Source organism: Bos grunniens, chromosome X (genome assembly GCF_055505025.1).
Source record: "Bos grunniens cultivar Pamir isolate PY7600 chromosome X, Bosgru_T2T1.0, whole genome shotgun sequence".
Taxonomy (NCBI): domain Eukaryota; kingdom Metazoa; phylum Chordata; class Mammalia; order Artiodactyla; family Bovidae; genus Bos; species Bos grunniens.
In genome coordinates, this window is record NC_141194.1 from 24,444,204 (window position 1) to 24,466,372 (window position 22,169).

The following is a 22,169-nucleotide window of genomic DNA, read 5'->3' on the forward strand; positions in this document are numbered from 1 at the left end:
GTAAAAGAATGAAATTAGAACATTTTCGAACACCATATAAAAATAAACCCAAAATGGATTAAAGGCCTAAATATAAGATCAAATACTATACAACTCCTAGAGGAAAACACAGGCAGAACACTCTTTGAGATAAATTACAGTGATATATATATATATATATATATATATATATATATATTTGAGCCATCTCCTAAAGAGATAAAAGCAAAAATAAACAAATGGCACCTAATTAAACTGAAAAGCTTCTGCAGAGCAAAGGAAACCATTGACAAAATGAAAAGACGACCAACTGAATGAGAGAAAATATTTGCAAATAATATGACCGACAAGGTTTTAATATATAAACAGCTCATATAACTCAACATCAAAAAAAAAAAAAAAAATCTGATTAACAACAAGTGGGCAGAAGACCTAAACAGACATTCTTCCAAAGAGGACATACAGACGGCCAACAGTTACATGAAAAGATGCTCAACACTACTTATCATGAGAGAAATGCATATCAAAACCACAATGAGATAACAACTCACACCTGTCAGAACGACTGCAAAAGGCAACAAACAACAAATGTCGGCAAAAAGGAAATCCCTGTACACTGTTAGGGGGATATAAATTGGTGCAGCAACTATGGAAAACAGTATGGAGGTTCCTCAAAAAGCTAAAAATAGAGCTACCATATGATCCAGAAACTCCAGTCCTGGGTATATATCCAAAGAAAATTAAAACACTAATTTGAAAAGACACATACATTCCAACATTCACAACAGCATTATTTACAATAGCCAAGATACAGAAACAACCTAAGTGTCCATCATGAGAAGAATGGATAAAGAAGCGAAGATGTGTCATGTATGTATGAAAGTGAAAAAGTGAAAGTGAAGTCGCTCAGTCATGTCTGACTCTTTGTGACCCCATGGACTGTAGCCCCCCAGGCTCCTCTGTCCATGGGATTTTCCAGGCAAGAATACTGGAGTGGGTTGCCATTTCCTTCTCCAGGAGATCTTCCTGACCCAGGGACTGAACCTGGGTCTTCCGCATTTTAGGCAGACGCTTTACCGTCTGAGCCACTAGGAAAGTCCTATGTATATGTGTGTGTGATATACCAGATAAAGCATACCCTTTAACTCAGTAATTCTGGTAATGTATCTGAATAATATATATATATAGATAGATAACTCAGCCATAAAAATATGAAATTTTACCATCTGCAATAACATGGGTGAACCTGGAGGGTGTCATGCTTACTGAAATAGGTCTGGTAGAGAAAGACAAATACTGAATGCTATCAGTTACATGTGGAATCTAAGAAAATATGGCAAACTAGTAAATATAATAAAAAGAAACAGACTCACAGATACAGAAACAAACCGGTGGTTATGGGGGCAGGGAGCAAGATAGGGGTAGGACATTAAGACATACAAACTCCTATGCATAAAATAAGTAAGCTACAATGATAACTTTGTACAGCACAGGGAATGTAGCTAAGATTTAATAACAACTATAAATGGAATATAATCTATAAAAACTGATTCACCATATGGCACATCTGAAACATAATATTATAAGTCAACTATATCTCAAGTTAAAAAAAAAACTTACCCTTTAACCTAGTAATTCTGGTAATGTATCCTAAGAAAATAAAAACCTTTATGCACATACACAAATAAAACCTATATGATTTTCCACAGGTTTGGAAACAAGGGTATTGGTTTGTATCATTTCTAATCAAACTTGAAATGGAGGTCCTAGCTAGCTTAATCAGACAATAAAAGGAAATAAAATATACGCAGATTGGAAAATATTACTTATAATTGTCTTTTTTTCAGAAATGGAATTGTCATATATATATATATATAAAACATGAAAGAATATACAAAAAGGTAAACAGAATGAGTAAGTGAATTTATCAGGTTTGTCGGATACAAGATCAGTACATGAAAAAATCAATTGCTTATCTATTGGCAAATAAACATCTAAAACCAAATTCAAATATTACCATGTACAGTAGTATCAAGAAACATGAAATACCTAGAGAAACATTAGCAAAATATATGCAAAACCTGTAAGTGAAAATTACATACTGCTGAGAAAAACAAAAGAAGAAATAAAGAACTCTGATATCCTAATTTTCTTGGGTTGGAAAACTCCAAGTGTTAAATTATCAGTTCTTTCCAAATTGATCTACAGATTCACCCTCAATAAAAATGTCAGCAGGTTTTTCATGTAAAAATTTACAGAACTATTTTAAGATTAATATGGAAATATGAGGAATCTATTTAAAACAATAGCAATGAGTTAAAGGATCTTTAAAACTTGATTTCAGGACTTCCTACAAACTTCCAGTATTCAAGAGAGTAAGTATAGTATTAGTATAAGGAGCAAATGGAACCAAATAGAGAGTCTAGAAACAGTCAATTAATTTTTGACAAGGGTGCCAAGCTAATCTAATGGAATAAAGAAGAGTTGTTTCAATAAATACTGTAACAACTGAATAATCACATGGAAAATATATTTGGATGTGAATTTCACACTACTACGCAAATGAACCTAAAATAGATCTTAGAACTTAATATAAAAGTACAAACTATAAAACATACAGAAAAAAAAAGTCTTTCAATCCTTGCTTGCCACAGAAAAAAATTTCTTAGACACTACACCAAAAATAAACTAATTCATCAAATATATAAACTTTAAATATATGCACAGGGGGTCGGGGGGAGGCTCAAAAGGGAGAGGATATATGTATACATATAGCTGGTTCATGTTGTTGTACAGCAGAAACTAACACAGCATTGCAAAGCAATTATACTCCAATTAAAAATAAATAAATAAAAAATATAAACTCAACTTTAAATATATGTACAATTTCATTAAATATATAAAATTTAAGTATACAATTTTAAATATATGCACATTGTCTTTAGTAAATACTTCATGAATGAATGAATATTAAATATGAATGAAATGAATATCCAACAAGCACATGAATAAATTTGCAACATCCTTGGTCCTCAGGGAAATAAAAATAAAATCCACAATCAGATACCAATTCCCACCTTCTATAATGGCTAAATTTTAAAAGTGTCACAAAACCGAAAGTTAATGAGGATTTGGAAAAACTGGAACTTTTTACACTGATGGTGGGACTCAAAAAGATATAGCAACTTTGAAAACCATGTAGGCAGTTTCTTTAAGACTTAACAATGTAACACCATATGATCCAACCTTGCTACTCTTAGGTATCTGCCCAGGACAACTGGAAGCTTCTGTCCAAAAACTTCCACAAAAAATGCTCATAGCCACTTTATTCATAATAGCCAAAATATGAAAAGAACTGCGATCTTCATCAACTCATAAATAGGTAAACAATAAGTGGTATAAGCAGATAAAGGAATTCTGATTCAGTAATGAAAAGAACCTGCTTTCTGATGCGTGTTAGCACATGGATGAACCTCAAAAACATTATGCCAAGTGAAGAAACCGAGATAAATCAAACCACATCAATGTGAAATTACCCAAAAAGGCAATTTTATAGAGACAAAAAAGCAGGATCACAGACATTTTAAAGTAACCTTTAGTAATATGCCATCATATGACTATTTCTTTAACTTTCATACTATTAATTATAAATATAGCACGCATTCAACGTAGAACTTCCAAAGCAATACAAATGCATACCCCTTTGTAGAAAGAAATCATGATTATCCATCAAACATGTATATTAGCAAATGCAAACACACATACACATCTACATAAATAATACATTTATATATTTGTAAACTTCTCTGAAAATCCACAATTTAACTTTTTTATTGGCAGTGTGTATTGGAGATGTTTTCTGTAAGTGTATATAGATTTACCAGATTGATTGTGACAGCTGTATGGCCTCAGAGCAGGCAGCCTGGGTCCCACATGGAGCATTTGCTTTTGCAAATGAATAGAGGAGCATGGCATAAACAGAAACAAACTAAGGCCCTCCTGGCCCCATCCTGAACCTGGAGGGAAACTCAGAGGTCCCAGCTTAGTAGGCCTTCTCTTGGACAGGTCACCTCCACTCCCTGGGTCTGGGAAACCATCCCCCTGCCCTCCCTGCACTGGGAACATCCCCATTCCCCTCACCCAGGCTGCCCAACTGAGGTAAATTCTTAAAGCAGAAGGGGAATCTAGCAAGGACCACCCCAACTGGGGGAGACAGGGAGCAGCAACCCCAGAACCCTGCACCCAGACACTCATATGCAAGTTTAAATAGCTGTACTAGATACAGTTCTAGAAATGGAATTACTGTGCAAGGTAATGCAAAAAAAGTTTTGCAGAACAGTGTCAAATTTATTTCCAAAACAAGTGCAACACTTTAAACTCCTTCATAATCTAATATTAGGGTAGAAATATAAAAGTTATCTTATCATTTAATTTATATTAAATACTAAGTATATTTAGTACACTTCAGATCAGATCAGTCGCTCAGTAGTGTCCGAATCTTTGCAACCCCATGAATTGCAGCACGCCAGGCCTCCCTGTCCATCACCAACTCCCGGAATTCACTGAGACTCACGTCCATCAAGTCAGTGATACCATCCAGCCATCTCATCCTCTGTCGTCCCCTTCTCTTCTTGGCCCCAATCCCTCCCAGCATCAGAGTCTTTTCCAATGAATCAACTCTTCACATGAGGTGGCCGAAGTACTGGAGTTTCAGCCTTAGCATCATTCCTTCCAAAGAACACTCAGGGCTGATCTCCTTCAGAATGGACTGGTTGGATCTCCTTGCAGTCCAAGGGACTCTCAAGAGTCATCTCCAACACCACAGTTCAAAAGCATCAATTCTTCAGTGCTCAGCTTTTTTCACAGTCCAACACTCACATCCACACATGACCACAGGAAAAACCATAGCCTTGACTAGATGAACTTTTGTTGCCAAAGTAATGTCTCTGCTTTTGAATATGCTATCTAGGTTGGTCATAACTTTCCTTCCAAGGAGTAAGCATCTTTTAATTTCATGGCTGCAATCAACATCTGCAGTGATTTTGGAGCCCAGAAAAATAAAGTCTGACACTGTTTCCCCATCTATTTCCCATGAAGTCATGGGACCGGATGCCATGATCTTTGTTTTCTGAATGTTGAGCTTTAAGCCAACTTTTTCACTCTCCACTTTCATTTTCATCAAGAGGCTTTTGAGTTCCTCTTCACTTTCTGACATAAGGGTGGTGTCATCTGCATATCTGAAGTTATTGATATTTCTCCCGGCAATCTTGATTCCAGCTTGTGTTTCTTCCAGTCCAGCATTTCTCATGATGTACTCTGCATATAGGTTAAATAAACAGGGTGACAATATACAGCCCTGACGTACTCCTTTTCCTATTTGGAACCAGTCTGTTGTTCCATGTCCAGTTCTAACTGTTGCTTCCTGACCTGCATACAGCTTTCTCAAGAGGCAGGTCAGGTGGTCTGGTATTCCCATCTCTTTCAGAATTTTCCAGTTTATTGTGATCCACATAGTCAAAATAATGCTGAAGAAGCTGAAGTTGAACGGTTCTATGAAGACCTACAAGACCTTTTAAAACCAACACCCAAAAAAGATATCCTTTTCATTATAGGGGACTGGAATGCAGAAGTAGGAAGTCAAGAAACACCTGGAATAACAGGCAAATTTGGCCTTGGAATACGGAATGAAGCAGGGCAAAGACTAATAGAGTTCTGCCAAGAAAATGCACTGGTCATAACAAACACCCTCTTCCAACAACACAAGAGAAGACTCTATACATGGACATCACCAGATGGTCAACACTGAAATCAGAGTGATTATATTCTTTGCAGCCAAAGATGGAGAAGCTCTATACAGTCAGCAAAAACAAGACCAGGAACTGACTGTGGCTCAGACCATGAACTCCTTATTGCCAAATTCAGACTTAAATTGAAGAAAGTAGGGAAAACCACTAGACCATTCAGGTATGACCTAAATCAAATCCCTTAGTACACTTATTGGTCTTCTATAGTTTTTCATATCTATTCTTTTTTTTAACAATTACTATTTGTTTAAAACTTTGTTTAAATAGGCTATCATTACATTATTATCTGAAATACCAAAATTATTACCTATTAAGCATACATATAATGCATATTTTTTGTTTTCATTTCTGTTCCATTTGTTACTGCATTGATTCTGACTTGAACACTTGTATATAAATTAATGCATATAAGGTGTTGTGTGAAAATTGAATGTTATTTAATTACTGTACACATAAAACGTTTTGCCATAGGTAATACAAGTGTCACTTCACTTTCTTTATTAAGAGCTTTAGCTGTTCTTACATAGTTTTTCCAGGTCAACATTAGCATCAGATCACCAATTATAATGGAAAGAGCTTTAATTATTGGCAGCTTTGCTTAGAAATATGCCTAAATTACTTTGTCTATGAATTATTCAAACAAATATTTAAGCAAGAAAAAAAAGCAAATTTAAATTTTTTGGCTTTTGTTATTTTTATTCTAACTTTTTTCTTTTTTGCTTTAGTTTATTGTTACTACCAGTCAAATTAGTTAATTTATATAAATTAATAGAAATTATAAATTATATAAATTAATAGAAATTATTTTGATTAAAATAACTAAAAATTTGTAAAATGTTTTACCATTTTTTATATTCATCATATACATGAAATATGAAGTGATCAAATGTATTTCCACCAATTGCCAGAGAAATAAAGACACAGTACCACGAAATGAGCAATAATATAAATGACTAACCTCCAGTTAAAAACTAAAGCCGAAAAAAAAAAAAAAAAAAAAAACTAAAGCCGCTTTCAGTGGGGTGATGTCGTCACGGGCTTTGAAAAGATGGCTGTCTTCTCAATAGCATTCACGGAGAACTATTGCCAGGGTGAAAGAAGATATAAAACCCTCGAGGCGGAATTCTACACTCAGCAAGATAATCCTTCCGAACTGCGACCAAAATAATCCACATAAACGAATCTGAGACAATTTATCTTAATGGTTCGTAATTCACCAAGCTACCGGGAAGTTCTACTAGCGGAAGGGAAGCGACACGTAATGAGAACTGAGAACCACTCAAATACGAGGAAAGAATATTGGGAGGTGGGTCAAGATGACCTCCCCTATTGATGACAGTTGGTGATGGCAGTTGACTGTAACATCAGCCTAGGAATTTATGCAGCATCACAAGTGCTGACATCTGTCAATTAAAAAGTCATGAGAGCTTTCCCAAAAGCTCAGGGCTTTCCCAACCAGAACTAGCTGAGGGACAGTGTGGTTTGATGGGTTTTGTGGGGCTGGGGTCCTCTAACCTCCCGTAACTCAATTCCGATGCCTCCTCTAAACCATAACATTTGGGGTCACCTCCACCACCTGCCAATATGCCTCACTAAATGTGAACATCTAACAGCTGAATAGACATTGCAAGCCTGACACTCTGCAAATAAAATGCAAAATATGCATTCCTGAAGAAAATATCTTGTTTCCAAAAGCATGCATTAAAAACAAGAAGGGTTATGGGATAATGGGCTATATCACACCACTCAAACCTATATAATTTGATTAGAGAACAAAGCAATAACTGTGATAGCATACTAACAGTTAAAAATGTATCAGTTTCTAATAAGTAAGCAAATATTTCAATAAACACAGGGTTTTAACTTTCAAGAAAACTGAATCCTACTTGATGCAAACAGAGGTAAGGACCTATTGAGCCTACTAAGCTATAAGGAGCAAAAGACACAGTCTGGGAGTACCACAGCAAGAAGACCAAAGGGCATATCCACATCAAGCCAGGAAAAATGACACTAGGTAAAGTATCATCCTATAAAGAATCACAGAACTTCAGCTTGCTGTGTTCAGTTGTGCTACTATACTTTGCTCCTGGTACTTTTGTGTGGAATTAGTTACTTCAGAATGTATGGAAGTGTGTTTAAAATGCCTCGGATAAAAATGCAATAAAAAACTTAATTTTCATAATAAAAATATTTAATAAACACAAAAATAGGCACAAAAGCAGGAACAGAGAAATAAAGAGATTGGAAAACAGAAAATGAAAGGCAAGATGGTCAACTTTAAAACAAACTACAACAACTAAACTTCAAAATACCTAAACATTCCAATTAAAAGTAGAGACTATAAGATGAGATAAAAACAACAACAACTAAATCCCAGTTATATGACACAACATATAAAGATACAGTAAGGTATAAAATAACAGTGTGAAAAAAATACCAAAAAAAAGTAAGCATAAGAAAACTGGAATGGATATATTAATATTAGACAAAACAAAATTTAAGAAAATGAGTATTAAGATAAAAAGGGATGTGTCATTTTAATTAAAGGACTTCCCTGGTGGCTCAGATGGTAAAGCGTCTGCCTACCATGCAGGAGACCCAGGTTCGATCCCCGGGTCAGGAAGATCCTCTGGAGAAGGAAATGGCAGCATGGACAGAGAAAAGTGAAAGGCTACAGTCCATGGGGTCACAAAGAGTCGGACATGACTGAGCGACTTCACTTTCACTTAGTAGGCATACACTAAACTTAAATATTTAGATGCCTAACAATAGAACTTCAAATACACAAAACTTGTTTTGTGTAAATTTCTAGTTCTCTGCTAAATTCTTAATTTTGAATTTTATTCTTTGTATATATTAGGCATTTTAAACTGTATATATCTGATAGCTATTACATGAATTGCCCCCACCTCTTGAAGTAAAAGCACGTATTCCCTGGAAGAAGACAAAATCACCCAGAATCTCTCTAATCACTTCTTTTACCTTGGTTAGTTCAGTTTTCTTTTCTTTTTTTCTTTTGAAGCATAGCTGACTCATGAAGTTGTGTTAGTTTCAGGTGTATAGCAAAATGATTCAGTTTACATATATAAATAAATATATATATATATAGCTCCAATACTTTGGCCACCTGACGGAAAGAGTTGACTCATTAGAAAAGACCCTGATTGAAGGCAGGAGAAGAAGAGGGTGACCAAGAATGAGGTGGTTGGAGGGCATCACTGCCTCAATGACATGAGTGTGAGCAAACTCCAGGAGATGGTGTAGGACATGGAAGCCTGGTGTGCTGCAGTCCATGGGGTCTCAAAGACTCGGATATGACTTAGTGACTGAACAGCTATATACATGTATGTATACAGGAAATCAAAACCAAAACATCATATATACAAAATATGAAAAACTGATTTGAAAACATTTTGAGAGTAAATTTCTAACTGATTTGTAGCTTAATTCCACTCTGGATATGGAATATACTGTGTGTTAGTATATACATGACTTTTGTCACATTTTGCATAATCAGACTCAGTATCTGATCAAATTGTGTAGATAATTTCATGTGTACTTGAAGAGAATATGTATTCTGCAATTGTTGAGTCTATTCTGTGTGTCAATTAGGAAAATATTGTCTAAATGTTATTCTTGTGATTTTTTTCACCTTGTTTTTCTTTTAGTTTCAGAGATAGGTGAGTTAAATTCTCAGACCGTGATTACTTGTATCTCCTTTTGTAAATTGGACTTCTCTTGTTTTGTACAATTTGGCTATATTATTATCTAAATAGAAGGTTAGGATGTTTCTATCCTCTTCTTGGATTCAGGCTCTTATTATATTAAAATAAGCCTATTTTTTTCTTAGTAATAATTTCCTTCCTTCAATCTGCTTTGTCTGATATAAGAGTAACACCACCAACTTTCTTTGGTTAACTGTCACATTATATATTATTCTCGTTCTTTTTTTCAGGACACAGAATTCATTAAGATTATATATATATGCTTTCTGACATTTCCTAACTTGCAAAATGGGGTATTTTATCTACTGATATATAATATCTGATATATCTAGATTTGAATCTTCCATACTATCATTCCTTCTGTTTGTTCTTTAGAATAATAATATAAGATATGCTTAGTAGAAAACAACAGAAACAAGAACAACAATAAAACTGTGTACCACATTACTGTAGGGGGGAACATTTACAGAATTTAATATTAAACTTAAAACTTTGGCATACTATCATAAAGTGTAAGAAAAAATCCTTGAATTTGAGAAATCATCTGAAGAATCATTAGACAAATGTAACAGGCAAGAATACACAATAGAGGAAAGATGGTCTCCTTAATAAGTGGTGTTGGGAAAACTAGACAGCTATACGTAAAGCAATGAGATTAGAACATATCCTCACACCATATAAAAAAATAAACTCAAAATGGATTCAAGACTTAAATGTAAGACTGAAACCATAAAACTTCAAGAAGAAAATATAAGCAGTACTCTTTGACATGGGTCTTAGTGATATTTTTTTGGATATGTCTCTTCAAGCAATGAAAACAGAAGCAAAAAAGTAAATGAATGAATCCACCTAAAAAGTTTTTGCACAGGGATGGAAACCATCAGCAAATGAAAAGCAACCTACTGAATGAGAGAAGATATATGCAAATCATATGTCAGATAAGGGGTTCATTTCCAAAATATATTTTAAAAAACCTCATACAAATCAACACCAAAACCTCCAAATAATCCAATTAAGATATGGGCAGGGGACCGGAATAGGCATTTTTCCAAAGAACACATACAGACAGACTGCTAACAGTCATATGAAAAAGTGCTCAACATCATTACTAGGGAAATGCAAATCAAAATCATAATGAGGTATCACTTCACACCTGTCAGAATGGCTATGATCAAAAAGACAAAAAATAACAAGTTTTAGCAAGGATGTGAAAAAAGGGACCCCTAATACACTGTGTGGTGGGAATATAAACTGGTACAGCCACTATGAAAAACTGTATGGAAGTTCCTCAAAAAATTTAAAAATACAACTACCATATGATCCAACACTCCTATTCTTAGATATTTATCTGAAGAAAACAATAACACTAATTTGAAAAGACATATGCATCCCAGTGTTCACAGCAGCATTGTCTGTTAATATAATAGCAAAGATATGACAGCAACCTAAATTACTATCAAGAGATGAATGGATGAAGAAGATATGATATGTATCTATGTGTGTGCATACTTACACAATGGAACATTACTCAGCCATAAAAAAATGAAATCTTGCCATTTGCCACAGCATGGATGTCCCTGGAGAGTATTATGCTTAGTGAAGTAAGTCTGGCAGATAAAGACAAAGACTGTATGTTTTCACTTATACATGAAATTTTCAAAACAAAACAAATAAATGTAACAAAATGGAAACAAACTCACAGACGCAGAGAAAAAGGGAGAAGGGACAGAAGGAGAGGGGCAAAATAGGTGAAGAGGAATAAAGGTTATAATCTACCAGTTATAAAATAAATAAGGCACAGGATGTGATATACAAAGTATAATGTACCCAAGTAATATAGTCAATATTTTATACTTATTATACGGCATATTATCTACAAAAATATCCTGAAGCTAATATAATATTGTAAGTTAATTATACTTAAATTAAAAAAAATATTTCTTTTCAATTTTATGTCACAAGTTACTTTAATTAGTAAAATAAATATTTAAAATTCTCCTTGCAGATTAATTACAGATGGCTGCTGCTGCTGCTAAGTCGCTTCGGTCGTGTCCGACTCTGTGCAACCCCATAGACGGCAGCCCACCAGGCTCTCCCATCCCTGGGATTCTCCAGGCAAGAACACTGGAGTGGGTTGCCATTTCCTTCTCTAGTGCATGAAAGTGAAAAGCGAAAGTGAAGTTGCTCAGTCGTGCCTGACTCTTAGTGACCCCATGGACTGCAGCCTACCAGGCTCCTCCATCCATGGGATTTTCCAGGCAAGAGTACTGGAGTGGGGAGCCATTGCCTTCTCCGTACAGATGGCTACCAAGAGTGTAATATTGAAATCAGTTTTCACTACAGGATCATTTATAGGATGACAATCTTTAAAGTGGGTTTCCTACTTCTGTATATGCACCTTATTGCAAATACTGGACTACGAGGCCATTTATCTTGATGCAAGTTAACTTAAGAATTTTTATATGTCAGCAGACCAAATCCATTATTATAACCACAATGAGATATTTAAGCTCACTCTTCATTATAACTCTAATATAATTAACTTTTGCAGCTTCCTTTCATTTCAAAGCAATTCCGGAGTAGAAGCCCATTCACTTATAATATTTTAGCTTTATTAACCTCTTTTTTGTATAATAAATCTAGCTATATAAGAGTTATTGATTCCAGGAAGCTGATGCCAAGTTTTGTTCTTATCTTGACAATAAAATACTAGATTTCAATTTTAAGTTAACTTTTCTGTAAATGTGGAGTCACAGATATCAATACTCATATATTAACAGATTTAGCTGCTTCCAAGAAACAAGATTTTCAGATTTATATTTTGTTTTAATCCAAAGGATGACCAAGTTACAATTAGTTTCAACCAGAAGCTTCAAACAATGATGCCACCAAATATTTTTAGAATAGTCATGATACTTATCAAGATCATAAAAACAAAATAAATTTTATTCTTTCTAACTGTTAAACATATGAATGCATACAAGCAGAGATTTTCATGTGAGGCTTGTGGAATTACTTTTATTTTATACACCTGCTATAAGTAACTTTTAAGTGAGAGGAAATGTGTAAAGATAAGACACTGACAGCTATAAAGAATTCATAATGGCTTGTCTGAGTGCTAAATTCAAAAGATTTCAATACAAATGAATTACAACAACAATATTTTTTAATTAAAAGATTTCAAAAAAATTGTTGTTGTTCAGTTGCTGAGTCATGTCCTACTCTTTTAGACCCCATGAACTGCAGTATACCAGGCTTCCCTGTCCTTCACTATCTCTTGGAGTTTGCTCACATTCATGTCCATTGAGTTGATGATGCCATCCAACCACATATAAATGTATATTTAAGTTATTAACACAGGTTCACAAATTTAATGCTAAATATAAATTATATGCTAACATTTCAAATCAGGCCCTTAGGATTCTGCTCATGTTATCTGTACCAACAGTGATTTTCTTACTGTTCTAGAGAGGCTACTAATGCAATGTCTTCCAGTAGAAGATGTGAGGTTTCATTAGTCTTTGAAAATAAATGTGGACACATTTGAGCACTGGAATTTTGCAGGCTTCTACATAAAAAGAGAAAATAATTGGCTTCTCTGGAGATGAACGTAAGATCTAGTTTCAGGAAACAAACAGTTAAAAGAAAGTGTAGACAAATAAAATTTAATATTAAACTAATGGATGTATATTTATAAATTTGAGCTTTTCTGGAGCTGCTAATTTGTGCTAGGCCTGGTGGAGCAAAAATCCATATATATAACCAAAAGACACTGCAAAAATAGTATCCAGTTCCTTTACCTTCATACAACTCTTCACCCCAATTATCACCTTATAAAATCATAGCACATAAGAACCAGGAAATTATCACTGATAGAACACTACTAGCTAATCTACAAAATACTTATACTAATACTTAATCAAATATTACCAATTATCACAATAATGTCCTTTTACTGTTCCAGAACTGAATTCAGAAGTTCAGTTCAGTCGCTCAGTCATGTCCAACTCTTTGCAACACTATGGGCTGCAGCACGCCAGGCATCCCTGTCCATCACCAACTCCCGGAGCTTACTCAAACTCATGTCTATCGAGTCAGTGATGCCATCCAACCATCTCATCCTCTGTCATCCCCTTCTCCTCCAACTTTCACTCTTTCCCAACATCAGGGTCTTTTCCAATGAGTCAGTTCTTCGCATTAGGTGGCCAAAACATTGGACTTTCAACTTCAGCATCAGTCCTTCCAATGAATATTGAGGACTGATTTGCTTTAGAATGGACTGGTTGGATATCCTTGCAGTCCAAAAGACTCTCAAAAGTCTTCTCCAACACCACAGTTCAAAAGCATCAAATCTTCGGCACTCAGCTTTCTTTATAGTCCAACTCACATCCATACATGACTACTGCAAAAACCATAGCTTTGACTAGATGGACCTTTGTCAGCAATTAATGTCTCTACTTTTTAATATGTCATCTAGGTTGGTCATAGCTTTTCTTCCAAGGAGCAAGCATCTTTTAATTTCATGGCTGCAGTCACCATCTGCAGTGATTTTGGAGCGCCCCCCCCCCAAAAAAAAAATAGTCTCTCTTTCCATTGTTTCCCCCATCTATTTGCCATGAAGTGATGGGACCAGATGCCATGATCTTAGTTTTATGAATGTTGAGTTTTAAGCCAACTTTTTCACTCTCTTCTTTCACTTTCATAAAGAGGCTCTTTAGTTCTTCACTTTCTGCCATAAGGGTGGTGTCATCTGCATATCTAAGGTTATTGATATTTCCCGTCAGTTTTGATTCCAGGTTGTGCTTCATCCAGCCTGGCATTTGCGTGATGTACTCTGCATATAAGTTAAATAAGCAGGGTGACGATATACAGCCTTGATGTATTCCTTTCTTGATTTGGAACCAGTCTGTTCCATGTCCAATTCTAACTGTTGTTTCTTGACCTGCATACAAATTTCTCAGGAAGCAGGTCAGGTAGTCTGGTATTCCCATCTCTTGAAGAATTTTCCAGTTTATTGTGATCCACACAGTCAAAGGCTTTGTCATAGTCAATAAAGCAGAAGTAGATGTTTTTCTGGAACTCTCTTGCTTTTTTGATGATCCAACTGATGCTGGAAATTTGATCTCTGGTTCCTCTGCCTTTTCTAAATCCAGCTTGAACATTTGGAAGTTCATAGTTCAAATACTGTTGAAGCCTGCCTTGGAGAATTTTGACCATTACTTTGCTAGCGTGTGCGATAAGTACAACTGTGCGATACTTTGACCATTCTTTGGCACTTCCTTTCTTTAGGATTGGAATGAAAATTGACATTTTTCAGGCCTGTGGCCACCTCTTGAGTTTTCCAAATTTGCTGGCATATTGAGTGCAGCACTTTCACAGCATTGTCTTTTAGGATTTGAAATAGCTCAACTGGCATTCCATTGCCTCCACTAGCTTTTTGTAGTGAGGCTTCCTAAGGCCCACTTGACTTCACATTCCAGGATGTCTGGCTCTAGGTGAGTGATCACACCATCATGGTTATCTGGGTCATGAAGATCTTTTTTGTACAGTTCTTCTGTGTATTCTTGCCACCTCTTCTTAATATCTTCTGCTTCTGTTAGGTCCATACCATTTCTGCCCCTTATTGTGCCCATCTTTGCAGGAAATGTTCCCTTGGTATCTCTAATTTTCTTGAAGAGATCTCTAGTCTTTCCCATTGTATTGTTTTCCTCTATTTCTTTGCATTGATCACTGAGGAAGTCTTTCTTGTCGCTCCTTCCTATTCTTTGGAATATTGCATTCAAATAGATATATCTCCTTTTCTCCTTTGCCTATAGCTTCTCTTCTTGTCTCAGCTATTTGTATCCAGAAGGGCATACTGCAATTAGTTGTCATGTCTTCCAACCTGAGGAAGTGTCATGACCTTGACACTTTTTAAGAGAACTGGCCAGTTATTTTGCTGAATCGTCCTCAATTTGGATTTTTGTGATGTTTCCTCATAATGAATTTCAGTTATACATTTTTTGATAGGAATACCAAGGAAGTGCCAGTGAGTTTTCAGTGCATCCTATGAAGGGATTCATAATGTCAACATTTCTTATTACTGATGATATTGACCTTTATCACTTGGTTAAGGTGGTGTCTGTCAGGTTTCTCTGCTGTAGAGTTACTATTTTCCTATTTTCTCCTTGGTAATCAATATGTATCTTGAAGAGAGAATAACTACAAAACTGTGCAAATGTCTTTTACTTTGCAATGTTACCCAGTTCATATATATGTTAAATATCATGAAATTATTACTTTATGTAAAAATTACAGTAAAAGCATGATGAGGAAGTAATAAATTCCACTGCAAATAATAACTTTAAAATATAATTTCATTTTCCTGCCAACAGAATATTATCCTTCGTAATATTCACTTTTAGTCTGTTGCTATTTCTTGCATACTTTATTAGTACATCTGCAAATTCAAAGAGAAACAGCTGAGAAGAGAAGTGTAACAGAACTCACATGGCCTATAGCAAAATATCTTTCCCCCAGAGTATGCTGATCAGGGAAACACCACCACCAGATCCCAGGGAAACAGTGCAGCAAAAAACAAAGTATAGGCATAGCCCTCTTTTCAGACTTCTGTATATTTTAAGAATATTCTGCTTTAAAGCTAATCCTTTTCTTTGTTACTTTGAACAAAAACAATCCCTATTAAAGTATCCATAACATGTGCCTCTCCTATCCATTCCCACATGCTATATATTCAGTTCAGTCGCTGAGTCATGTCCGACACTTTGTGATCCCATGAATCGCAGCACGCCAGGCCTCCCTGTCCATCACCAACTCCTGAAGTTCACTCAAACTCACATCCATCGAGTCAGTGATGCCATCCAGCCATCTCATTCTCTGTCGTCCCCTTCTCCTCCTGCCTCCAATCCCTCCCAGCATCAGAGTCTTTTCCAGTGAGTCAACTCTTCGCATGAGGTGGCCAAAGTATTGGAGTTTCAGCTTTAGCATCAGTCCTTCCAAAGAACACCCAGGACTGATCTCCTTTAGAATGGACTTGGATCTCCTTGCAGGCCAAGGGACTCTCAAGAGTCTTCTCCAATACCACAGTTCAAAAGCATCAATTCTTCGGCGTTCAGCTTTCTTCACAGTCCAACTCTCACATCCATACATGAGCACTGGAAAAACCATAGCCTTGACTAGACGGACCTTTGTTGGCAAAGTAATGTCTCTGCTTTTGAATATGCTATCTAGGTTGGTCATAACTTTCCTTCCAAGGAGTAAGCGTCTTTTAATTTCATTGCTACAATCACCATCTGCAGTGATTTTGGAGCCCAAAAAATGAAAGTCTGACACTGTTTCCACTGTTTCCCCATCTATTTCCCATGAAGTGATGGGACCGGATGCCATGATCTCGTTTTCTGAATGTTGAGCTTTAAGCCAACGTTTTCACTCTCCTCTTTCACTTTCATCAAGAGGCTTTTTAGTTCCTCTTCACTTTCTGCCATAAGGGTGGTATCATCTGCATATCTGAGGTTATTGATATTTCTCCTGGCTATCTTGATTCCAGCTTGTGCTTCTTCCAGTCCAGCATTTCTCATGATGTACTCTGCATATAAGTTAAATAAGCAGGGTGACAGTATACAGCCTTGACGTACTCCTTTTCCTATTTGGAACCAGTCTGTTGTTCCATGTCCAGTTCTAACTGTTGCTTCCTGACCTGCTTACAGGTTTCTCAAGAGGCAGGTCATATATACTACACATAAGCAGAGTTCCAATGAAGTGTTATCAACAAAAACAGAGTGGGCTGCATTTGGCAAGGGAGGGGCCATAGTGTACTGACTGGACAGCTTAGCAAGATTTCTCAATCCTGGTACTTTTGAGGCCAGACAACTGTCATGGGAGCTACTCTGTGCACTGTAGAATGCTGAGCAAAATTCCTGCCTCCATACACTAGATGCCAGTTGATGGGAGAAAATTCACATACTGAAGTATGGGCAAGTCATTGTGGCTTATACATGATTTAACTTAAAACATTATGCACCCTGCTTTGTGGTCTATTAAGCATACATTGCCTATCTGCTTTAACCATTAAAGAAAATGGTACACTGATCAGAAGTTTAGGGAAAAAACGTCAGTTTCAAAGATAAAGATTAAATGCCTCCCTTCCTGAGATGTCAGTGTTAGTACTCTTTCAATGAGAAAGGCTTCATTCCCAAGCACCAAGGCCATACTGACTTGCTGTGTATGTGTTGATCTGTCTTTTTGAAACCTCGAAAGAATGTACCCCTGTCATGTTTGATGTTCTTTGTTCCGACAAGATATAAAACTGTGCTGAAAATCATGCTTCTCTGGAATACTCAGAGCTATCTGAGAGGCTCTATTAGGGCTATGGTCCTCAGTTTGGCTTGAATAAAACCCTTTTCTATTTCTATTATAGACTGCTTACTGATTCTTTCCATTGACCCAGAACTCTCCCACTCTGAAAGTGACCACCACTAATGTCTTCAGACTCCCAAACATCCCTTGAGGAACAATATTATTCCTGGTTGACAAACATTGCCCTTGCAGTCTCCTGGTCAAAGACAGCAGACTTAATCTGATTATTTCCCTTGTTCTTTAGGTCTTTTTCAACACACGTTTGCTTTTTGGGGTTGAGAACTTCTCCCATACTCAAGTTGGAGACATGAATGAGGAGGTGAAAAAAATAACAGTAAAAGACTCAACTCTTGAGTCTTTTCTTGAATCTCAGTGTTCCTAGCTGGATCTGCCTTCTTTTCTCTACCTTTCATAAACTTCTGCTCTTTGTTTTCATTTGTCTTATCCAGGTTTTAGGTATAACAAATGGGAAGACGAGTGAAATTTCTTATCTTTCCAGGTATACATTCTTAAAGGATGACTCCTATCTGAGAATGTGTAGTAACATGGTTAAGAGTGGTTAAGAGTTCAGAAGCCAACTACCATGAATTATGAATTCGACTCATGGCTATACTATTCAAGGCATGTGAAGCCCTGGACAGGATATATAAACTCCTACTAGCCAATTTTTTCAGATGTACATTTATAGTAGTATTAATATACAACTCATAGTTGCATGCAGTATAATCCACATTTAACTCATGAAGAAATCAATGATTACTACATAAAAAATATGGACCAATGTTTGTCACACAGTAAATACTATGTCCACTGGGTCCCAAAGAGTCGAATACGACTAAAGCGACTTGGCATGCAAGCACACACAAATACTATGTATTAGATATACTTATATCATTTTTATTATAATTTTTTTGAAAACTGCTGACAAGTAACTTTACAACTACCATGTCAATGATTATTAATGCTCCACACCCACACCCCTATCCCAAAGTGAAAGCAAGAATCATCAAAAAGGAAAGCTTTAACAGATGTATTAAAACTGGAAGACAGTCACTTGAATTTGAACTAATTTAATGTGCTGTTTTAAAGGGTTGGAAAACTGGGAAATCTGATATCTTAAGGTACTTCAAATCATAAAGACTTAAAATGCCTGAACTATAAGGACCGCATTACAATGTTTTTCTTTTAAGTAATTCTTTTCCCCACTTAGAGATGATAGAAGAGAAAGCACTAGTGTTTCATTAAGGCCGTACCTACTCTCATTCTCTCTAGAACAACATTCGCCTCCTGTGCAAGGGCACATATTAATCTCTCTTCACAGAAGGTCTTTCACCCCTTGTCAGCCTAAAGAGGAGAGGTTCTTTCCATCCTTCAGAATTCATCATGTCATCTAAGGTTATAAAGCTAAACACTAGAACAAAGAAACCCACTCAGACAATTCCCACAGCAGATGAGAGAAAACAAAGGAAGCACTGAATATAAAATAACATAAAATATCTCAGATCAAATATTGTATATCAATAATTAGAAACAAGATCAGTTTACATACTAGAAGTAAAAGACTAAGTAGATAAAATAACAGTAACAAATGTATACTGTATCTAATAGATGTATCTAAAATGATTTAAAAGTGAAAGTATGAACCAATTTGTGTCATGATATTAATTATAGACAATGGGGGAGACTTCTTAAAGAAGAAAAAGACAGGCATGTTACAACAATAAAGGATGTTACAACAATAAAACTTTGTGATTAATATTTAGATACTGAAAAACAAAATGTTCAAAATATAAAACACAGACTGTAAGAACAAAATTAAGGGAAACAATGAATGATAAACTGACTTTAAACCACCCTGAATACTTAATGAATAAGTCACATAATCTTTTTGAACAGTTAACCATGTAATCTATCAGGGACAATAACATTAACATTGGTATTTCCTTATTTTGAATTCCTCCAGAAGCAGATAGTAAGATAAGAATACCAATGAAATATGTTTATTAGGGAAGACCTACACAAGTAAGGAAGAGAGAAACTATTTAGGTGAGGAAAAGTGGCCAGCAGAGGTGCATAATTAAACTACCTACCACAGACTAATCATAGGGGGAAACTCTGAGAAACAGCATAAAATATGACCACATTTTCACACCCAGTTGGGGAGGCAAGTAGGCTATTTATATAACATATCACAGCGATCATGGATTGGGAGTTGCAGGGCATGTATTAACTCACCAGAACTTCTGACCTGCTACGTGGGAACAGAATCGCTTACCAAGAGTTCAAAAACAGCCTTGTGGCATACAGAAAATGGCAGCTGGAAGGGATACAGAAAATGGCAGCTGGAAGTTCAAAGGCACACCCTGAAAATGATAAGAGCCTGAGAGATATGGGCAGGGAACTACTACTATCTGCTATGGCCATATAGTATTCTCTATAACCTGATAACACAAAACTTTATGTAAAGATGAGGCAACTACTAAAATTGAGCATATATTAGACCACAAGGAAAGTCACAATACATTTAAGAAAGTAAAAAAAGAAAAGAGCCATATTTTTCTGGCCACAATGGTGTTAATATTTAAAATTAAAGAGGAAAGAAAATCTGAAGTCTCAAAATATTTTTAAATTACAAAGAAAGCACTGCTATAAAGCTCTTAAAGGCTAAACCAATCATGAGTAAGGATACACATGTTTTAAAAAAAGATATGAGAGAATAGCACTGAAACATATACATCACCATATATAAAACAGCCAGCCAATGGGAGTTTGATGTATGATGCAGGGAACTCAAAGCTGGTGCTCTGTGACAAGCTAGAGGGGTGGGATGGGGAGAGAGGTGCAAAGGAGTTCAACAGGGAGGGGATATATGTACACCTAATGCGGATTCATGTTGATGTATGGCAAAAATCGTAACAATATTGTAATGTATTATCCTCTAATTAAAAAAATTAAAGTATAAAAAATAGATAATGATATTATAAAGCTATTTTAACTGAAAAACAATTTATGCTCTTTGACTCATATATCCCTAAATAAGAACGAGTATTTTTTAAATTGTTACATTTTTCCATGTTATGCTTTAAAAAATAATCCATTGAAAAAGAAAAATTTTAAAGGATTAATCAATAATATTATTCAAAATCCTAAACTAGTTATATACATTTTAATAATACTATAATGACACTAGATTAATATATGAAAAAGGATAAAATGCTATGATAGCAAAATCAGAAATGAGGAAAGGAAAAAAGATAGAAAATAAAACATATATACATCAAAATTATAGAATCATTTGTATAGTTTTTTAAAAAATCAAGATTAAATAAGTAACATTGATTATGAAAATTAACTCCAGAAGAAATGGAAAATCTAAACCAGCCAATTAATTAAATGAAAATTAATTTTAAAATATTGCTAACATATCTCACTAAAAATTAAGAGGCACATTACAAAACCATGGTTTTGTAATGATTTCAAATCAAGAAGTTAGTCCCAATGCTATTTAAAAATTTCCAGAGCAGTAATTAAGGTGAAAGTGAAAGTTGCTCAGTCGTGTCTGACTCTTCAACTCCATGGACTATATAGTCCATGGAATTCTCCAGGCCAGAATATTGGAGTGGGTAGCCGTTCCCTTCTCCAGGGGATCTTCCCGACTCAGGGATTGAACAGGGGTCTCCTGCACTGCAGGCGGATTCTTTACCAACTGAGCTACCAGGGAAGTAATTAAGGTAATGCTTAAAAATATTGTTTTGACATCAGGGAAGCCCATGTCAGGATAACATTGACAACAAAATTTAAATCAGTATATAATTTATTAATATCAATACCCAGGTAAGAAATAAAGTATTAGAAAAGAGAAGACGCTAACAAAATAACTATATACCTTTAGGGCAAGGATCTGACATGTTTTGTTTAGTTCTGAATCTCTACCTTCTTGGAAAATGCCTGCCACATTTTAGGCACACACTAAATACAGACAGTATGAATGAATAATGATCAGGATAAGAATACAAAGGTGGTTCAAAATAGCCATTTATGTATGTGTATATATATTTTAAATAAATCAGAGGAAAAATTTATGTTTATGATTACCATGTGGTATTAAAAATCACACATAAATAATATTCAGGCTTGGTTTTTTGACTGAAATATAATTGACATGTAACATTGTCTAAGTTTAAGGTATACAAGTGTTCTTTACCACTAGTGCCTCCTTATCTGCCCTTAAAATATTGCTAAGTAGTTTCATCTAACTATAGCTAAAAACAATAACTGGAATCTGTGCCCTCAGACAAAATGTTCA

General features: G+C 35.5%; 1 non-coding gene across 1 annotated transcript; it reads left to right on the plus strand.

The window, feature by feature from the left end:
* The first annotated feature begins 8,334 nt into the window (after positions 1-8,334).
* Positions 8,335-8,407, plus strand: TRNAG-ACC (transfer RNA glycine (anticodon ACC)). Its single transcript has one exon. It is a non-coding gene; the product is annotated as a tRNA-Gly (tRNA).
* The last annotated feature ends 13,762 nt before the right edge of the window (positions 8,408-22,169 follow it).